The sequence below is a fragment of the Solanum pennellii genome, chromosome 6 (assembly GCF_001406875.1).
Source record: "Solanum pennellii chromosome 6, SPENNV200".
In the NCBI taxonomy this organism is placed as follows: Eukaryota; Viridiplantae; Streptophyta; class Magnoliopsida; order Solanales; family Solanaceae; genus Solanum; species Solanum pennellii.
In genome coordinates this window covers 57,106,277-57,114,500 of record NC_028642.1, presented here as the reverse complement: position 1 = coordinate 57,114,500, position 8,224 = coordinate 57,106,277, and positions in this window count along the sequence as shown.

The following is an 8,224-nucleotide window of genomic DNA, read 5'->3' as shown; positions in this document are numbered from 1 at the left end:
CCACCAATTCAAACCACCCCCACCCCACAAAAGTTATTATTTTTTAATAAAAAAATCAACTTCAAATTTTATTTTTTTCACCCATACCCTTGAACCCCTCCCCCCCCTCACAAATTTTTTTTAAGTTTGTCTTTTTAAAAAAATTTAACTTCAAAAATTATTTTCTACTCTAGTAAAAAATAAAAGATATTTCTCAAAAATATTTTTCATTCAAAAATCGAACACAAAAATATTTTTCGAAAAATATTTTCTACTCACCAACCAAACATGAAAAAATAAGTTAAATATCTACTTGTTTTTAGGAAAACATTTCCATGAAAAACATTTTCCTTCATACCAAACACACCCTAAGAGTCCATTTGAATTGACTTAAAAATAGTTTTTAAGTAAAAAAATAATAAAAAGTGAAACTTAAATTATTTTTAAATCAAAAATACAAAGCGGAGATAGACTTACTTTTACTTTTTTTTAAGTTATATTAAACTTATATTAAGTTATTTTTACTTTGTTAAAAGAAAATTTTATCAACTTTTAAATCAATCCAACCGACTCTAAGTAAAGGATAGTATCAAGTTCAGTTAGCTTCCAAAATATTCAGTCTTTTAGTTTTTAACTTTCTATGATGACAAAAATCAAGAAGTTTAATTTGTTGCTACTAACGTAGGAGTATTATTTTTTTGAGATCAACATATGTAGCATTCTATTACAAAAGTATGAATTGGCAATGAAACAACATATATTAAGTGATTTTTTAAAAAGTAATTACTAACTATATAGATAAAAATGTTGTCCAAGTATGAATTACATATATCTTTTCAACCCTAGCCGTTTAATTGTATATAATTTTTTTCTTATTCATTTACATGTCAAAGAAGATTGAACTTTAAAATTTTATTTTAATTATACATATGGAATAAAGTGGGAAAAAAAAGTTAAATATTGTGAAATATACGTTCTAAACAATACATAAAATTTTGAATAGATATCCTCCTAATACATAAAATAAATGTAAGATTCAGCAATTTAATTAAAAAATATAAGTTCTAAGCAATAACTTTTGTAAAATATTCATCACTCCAGGAAACACGTATTGTCAAGAAAATGACCATAATACAATTTAGTAACAAAATGCCCTTCTATACTGAAGAAATATATACTATAAGATTTGGTAAGTCATCAAAAAAATATTTATGTTAAATTTGACAGGAAAAAATAAATTCTTCTCTTTTCAAGGCTAATCTTTAATTTTTTTTTAATTTTTTATTGTTCATATATAAAGGGAAGTTGAATTTCCAAAAAAAAAAAATTAATTACAATTATTCATAAAATGATCTTTCTTTGTGAAATATGAGTCCAAGATTCAGGAAATACGAATAGTCAAACAAACTAACTATGGTATGATTTGATAAGAAATCACAGATAAATATGTTCCTATTATGGAAAAATAGTGAATGATTGGGTGATTTATTTTTTTTGGAAAAATATTAAATTTTTAGCAGTTAAAATCATTACTCTTTTTCCAAGTTCGATCATAAATTTATTTTTTTTCTTATTCAATCATGTGTAAAAATAGGTAAACTTCAAAACCTTTTTTTTATTACACTTATATCATAAAGTGGATTTATCTTTATATATATATATTATCCTATAATTTTAGGAATTTAGTAAAAAAACATTGAAAATAATTATCTTTCGATTATACATAAATTATAATTTAAATGTAAGATGTGGTAATTCCAATAAAAAAAATTATTTTATTTTTGTAAATATACAACAATTAAGAAGAGATGTGTAGTCAAACAAAATGACTATGATTTAATTTAGTAACAAATCTTATGTCTTCCAAATATTATTTTTTTAAATGTAGGATTTGATAATGTTGGTTAAAAAAATATTAATTTCCAAGCAATAAAGAAAAAATCTTCTTTTTTCCAAATTTTATCCTAAATATTTTTGTTATTTTTTCCTTATATATTCATTCATGTGTAAACATAGGTGAACTTCAAAGTTTTTTTTTTTAGTTACATATATAATTGATCATTTGCATTTTGCTATAGAAAATAAATAGCATTTTTTAGAAAATAAGTAAGAAATCTCAAATAAATAACTTCCTATACATACATACATAAAATAAATGTAAGGTCCAAGGTAATGACATTTAAATGAGTATACAAATTTTGTCAAGTATAGAATAAATAATATTTTTTAAAAAAATTACAAAGATGATGTATTTTAGACATGCTAGTGAAAATCATTTAAAATCTCAATTATGAACCGTAGATATTATCTCTTCTTTATTTAAAATCTAAATTAAACTAAGATTTACTATTTTATTTAGGCTCACTAATACTATATAAATGATCTTTTTGTGACTTTATCACAAAATTTAAGTTATATTATTTTAATATTTTATATGAATTAAATATGCATATGTACGAGTGTGTGACCTCTTTGGGTGGACCTTGCTAAATACTCAATCAATATTTTCAGACATTTAACAAAATTAATTAGTATAAAGTACAAAAAACAATTATATTATTAATAGTTAATACAATTTGATTTCTTAATATAAAATTAAGAAGTACAAATAATTTTCAATCGAATAATGGTCAATAATTTAGGAGCAATACCAAAAATTTAATATTGTTGTTTGCTTGTAATAGTCCTCAGAACGTTAGCAGTATTAGTGAGTCTTTTCAATTTTTCTAAAATATAGTGGTCTGTTTGTTTCCAAATTTGATTATCGATTTGATTAAATTAGAATTCACGTATTATTATATTTTATCTTCAAATTAAAATGATTTCTATTAAAGTTGATTTTATAATTAAAGACTTCGAATAAAAATTGAATTAGAGGAAATTATTTCACACTTGCTGATTGGCTAGTAAAATTTTACCAGTGTTCAATGTATATATATCAAATTATATTACATAATGTATATTACACCCTCTTTACTTAATCAAGATAAATTAATATAAGCATTCATGTATTTTATTAAATTATTAAATCATGATAAGCTAATCTGATTTGTTATAACCGTGCATGCAGATATATAAATTTTTTTATTGTATTTCCTTATTTATTGTTTCAATCATAAACAAAATTCGTTTGATAAAGTTTTAAACGATGAAATAGTAGAACTATACAATGATTCATCAAAAATGGCATAATAGTTAGGTTTTTTGTGTGACAAGATTATTAATTATTCCTTGAATTTGTTTCAATATATATGATTCTTTAATTTTCCCTTTATAGAGTTCCCCTCTAATTATATAAACAAAAAAAATTGTATCTCAAAAATAATAAATACTCATTGATTTAAGTAAATACTTGCTACATTTTATGTGGGCATGGCTTGTTGCCAAAAATGATGTTCAAGCACAATTAATATCTAAACGATTCTTTTGACTTCACTATAAACATTTTTTTTAAACAAAAATTACAATTTAAATACCATTTGTGTTCCGATTTAATAATCTTAGTTTGATAAAATATGAAATTTGAAATATAATTTTTGCATTTATTTGTATTTGTCATATTTGGATTTGACATAATCATTATAAAATAATGATTGATGTAATTATTTACCATGTTATACCTATTAATTATTTAATATTAAGTCTTGACGAATGGTTTTTGAAAATAATATTAAGGGTAAAACATGAATTAATTATTTTGTCTTAATGTATTAAAAGTGACAAAATATAAATTAAAATCTATTTTTAAACTAATAAAATAAAACTTTAAATCTTATAATTTTAAATCAAATACGAGTTTAACCCTTCAAATCTTGTCAATGTGATCCAAAAATTGACACGTACCACATCAAAATTAAATAACTTAATAAAAATATAAGAGACATTTTCTTGCAAGACAAATTAAAATAAATTAAGACACTTAAATTAAAAAGGGAATATTATTTTTTCTGTTTACTTTTAATTATGATGGTTTCTATTTTTTGAATTAAATTATAGTAACTTTGACTAATATTTTAAGATGTATTTATTAATTGATATGCAAAATTACAATTTATAATATTTTTCATATAATTTATATCTAATTTGTTTATTTAAAAACACTAATATAATATAATTAATTTAACTTTAAAAATTAATCAAATTAAAAAAAATGCATCACAAATAAAAAAATGGACGAAGAGAGTAATAAATATTCACCAACGGGCTACTGAAAAATATTGATAAATACTCAACTTTTTCATTTTTTTTTTCGAATGTTAGTAACTGTCTGAAGATAAGACAAAATCAGTTTTGCTTACGAGGACTTAAGTGGGCCCTTATCCACAAACGACAAATGAAACCACCGATTCTCTTATCTGATTTGTTTTAAATACAGTAATTTTTAAAAATTTATCGTTTAATAAAAACTCTTTTCAACCGTACAAAACTGTTTTTAAAGTATTAATTATTATAATTTTCTTTCTTACATCAAATTTTGAAGCAAATGCTGCCTTATGGTAATCCCTAGAGTGATTTACTAATTCAAATTATTCTTTATCGATAATAGCAAAAATCAAATGTTAAAATAACTATTGAACTTTTTAAATATTTTTTTCATAACTATATTCTATAACTGTGTCAGACGTATGGAATGTCGTAGCAAAGCATCATACTTTTGTTATGCTCGTAGTTATTTAAAATTTATTAAATATAAATTTATAAAATTATTTGAATTGTATTAAACTAATAAATATATTAGTTTAAATAAATATTATGAATTAATATATTTAATTTAATTATTTAAATTCAGATAAATATGAATTTAATCAAAGTCGATTCCACAAAATCATATGACATGTCACTTAAATTTAATTGATCGAAGGGAGTCCTATTTCAATCGCAACTTTTCTATCCACTATAAATAGTGGTCCCATAATTCACAAAAGAGGACCCCAAGAATTCTAAATAAGAAGCTAGAGAAAGCTCATGCATCAAAAGCCATAAGTTTCTCTACAAGTTCAACAATTTAAGAATTCAAGTGTTCAAGATCAAGTCCAAGAAGAAGTCAAGATCAAGTTCAAGTCCAAGATCAAGTTCAAGAACGATCTAAATCAAGACCACCGGATTCAAGCTCAAGCTCCAAGCCTTTGAATTCAACTAGAAAATCAAAATCAAGATCAAGACCACCGGATTCAAGCTCAAGCTCCAAGCCTTTGAATTCAATTAGAAAATCAAGATCAAGATAAAGTTCAAGTCAAGTCTAAGTCCAAGTCCAAGAAGAAGTCAAGTTCAAGTTCAAAAACGATCAAGATCAAGACAACCGAATTCAAGATCAAGCTCCAAGCCCTTGAATTCAACTAGAAAGTCAAGATCGAGATAAAGCTCAAATCCAAGATCAAGATCAAGTTCAAATCCAAGATCAAGATAAAGTTCAAGTCAAGAGCAAGATCAAGTCCAAGTTCAAGTTTAAATCCAAGATCAAGATAGAGATTAAGATCAAGATAAATCTCAAGTTCAAGATCAAGCTTTAAATCCCTTGAAATTATATTTGAAAAGGCGAATTCAGAGGAATCATAGAGATTGTAATACTCGCACTTGAAATAATAAATCGATTGTTGCTATAACCTTCCGTTTTCTCGACGCGAATATTTTATGTCTACACTCATAACCAAAAAAATATCTTCTATATGACGATAAGTTTTGATAAATGCTAATTCAATACTTGGAAAAATCCTTTTGACCAGAAAATATGATTAGAATTTGGCCAGAAATACATTTTACTTATATTGTTTTACCTTTTTGAATATTTTTATCATTTTAACTTTAATATTTGTTAATTAAAAAATGGAAAAAAATATTAATTTATTTTAAAATTGAAAAAGTATTATAGATTTTTTAATTATCTGGCCAAATTTTCTAGTCATTTAACATTACTCTTAGTACTTTATTCGTTTATAAAAATGACATAATTTGATTAAATATGAAGTTTTAAGAAACTAAAGAAAGTTTTTAAATTTTATAATTCTAAACTAAAGTTGTATCAAATATATCAAAATGTCTTTTAATATTATAGATTTAAGTATAAAATAGATATTAACATATTGCAAAAAATACAAATTGATCATTTTTAAAAAAATAAAGCGTGTACTTCTTTCATTTCGTATTGTTTGATACTTGTACTTGAATTAATACTCAATTATTTCAATGTATGAAATTTGAGAAAAAATTACGTAAAATGGTAAACATTTACGGTGTATTATATAATATACCTATAATTTTGATTACTTTTAATCTGTATGTATAGTTTCGTAAAATTTTGCTATTCAATTATCTAATTGTATAAAATAAGAAGTTATATAATTTGGTTTTCGATTGTATAAATTTATTATTTATTTAATTTGGTTTACAATTTTATCCAAAATTTTTATAATTCGGTCCTTGATTGTATAAATTTAAAATTTGTATAATTCGTTTCCTGATTGTATAAGTTCGAAATTTATATATGTTTATTCTAACTAATAGATAATTGAAAAAGGCCCGTTCACGGGCCAAATATAATTAATTATCTTTACAATTTTTACTTTTTTTTTTATCTAAATTCGCATATTATTTTATTACAATTTCTAAAATTTTCTGGCATTTAAAAAAATTATAGAAATATCTATCAGATACATCTCTCTCCTCTGTCAGATACATCACTATCTCCTCTTGAATACATACATATCCTCTCTCGAATACATCTTCATCTCCTTTTGAATACATCTCTATCGTTTATTGGATACATCTCCCCCCTCTCGGGTACATCCATATTCCCTCTCAAATGTAGCTCTCTCCTCTCGGATTCATCCGTGAGCTATGTGTCTGCAAGATTCCTGAATAGCAATGTATCAAGACCGATATATCTGCATGTTTGCTGATAAATCTAAATTTCTTAATTCTAAGATTCTTTTTCAATTTGAAAAAATAAGAGATATAATGTAATTAACTCTTGAAACTATGAAAATTTATGTCATATTAACTTTAATTTATGTGACATATTTTTTTCTGTAGTCAATTTCAAAAGAACGATATATTAATATATTTAATAGCATTTTGACTTTAAAATATACATGTTATTCTTAGTAAGAAGATTTATAGTCATATGAACATTCATTTGTTTGTTTTAGACCACGAGTTTTAAAAGTTTTTTTTTAAAGAAATAAATTATTTTAAGACAAACATAAATCGAAATGGAGTGAGTACAAACTTTGGTTAAGTCTTTTTTTTTTTAACTATTTTGTTGTTTAATAAAATTTAAAATGAAAAATCTAAACCTTTTCCAGTTATGTTTTATAGTTTTTTTATCAATATCTAGTCGATGATAACCAAAATTTTAATATAAATAAGGTAATAAAGTAACTTAATTCTGATATTCGAGTATTGATATTAATTGAGGAAATATTTATTTATAAATTGTAAAACATTCATAATCTAATATTTAATATGCTTCTTATTCTCGACAAATGACACTAATTTATCATGATTCAAGATTGTAAGAAGTAGAAATCAAGACTAAAAAGTGAGTGAAGGTCAATCTGTAGTTTATCTATGAAGTTTCCTAAGTATATGATATATAATTCTATGAAAAATTAATTTTTGATCCTATATATTTATACTATTTCAAAATTTATCCCGTTAACTGGTTATATATTTTCTTAAACTACAATTATGCGGTCATTATTTATCAATTCTTACATTATTAAAGCTATATTCTTCTTCTTTTTTTATCTCGTTAGAATTGTGCTATTTTTATCTTCTTATTTAAGTCACAATTTTCAAAGACAAAATAAATATTATTTTAGAGATAAGATAAGTTAAATAAAAATATATGAATACTTATGTTTAAAAAGCATTATATATAATTAAAAAAGAAATTACATACATGAAAGATTATAGGATTATACTTAATATGTTGTAGTAGTAATAAGCATAGATGGACAATTTGAATTGTCAAGAGTATAAAAGTAAAATATTTTTCACATTATTATTATGATCAAATAAATACAAATTGATTTTTAAAAATAAAATAAAATGAATTTGTGGGCCACACATAAAACAAAACTTTTGCGACTCTTGAAAAGGAAAATTAAATTCTTCTAAAAAACTATTTTGACAATTAATTATACAACTATAAATTTAAAACTTAACCCATAATAATGTTTATTATAAAATTGTCATTGGTCGTCCTCATCATGACTCTTCTATATAATAGAAATAAAAATGATGG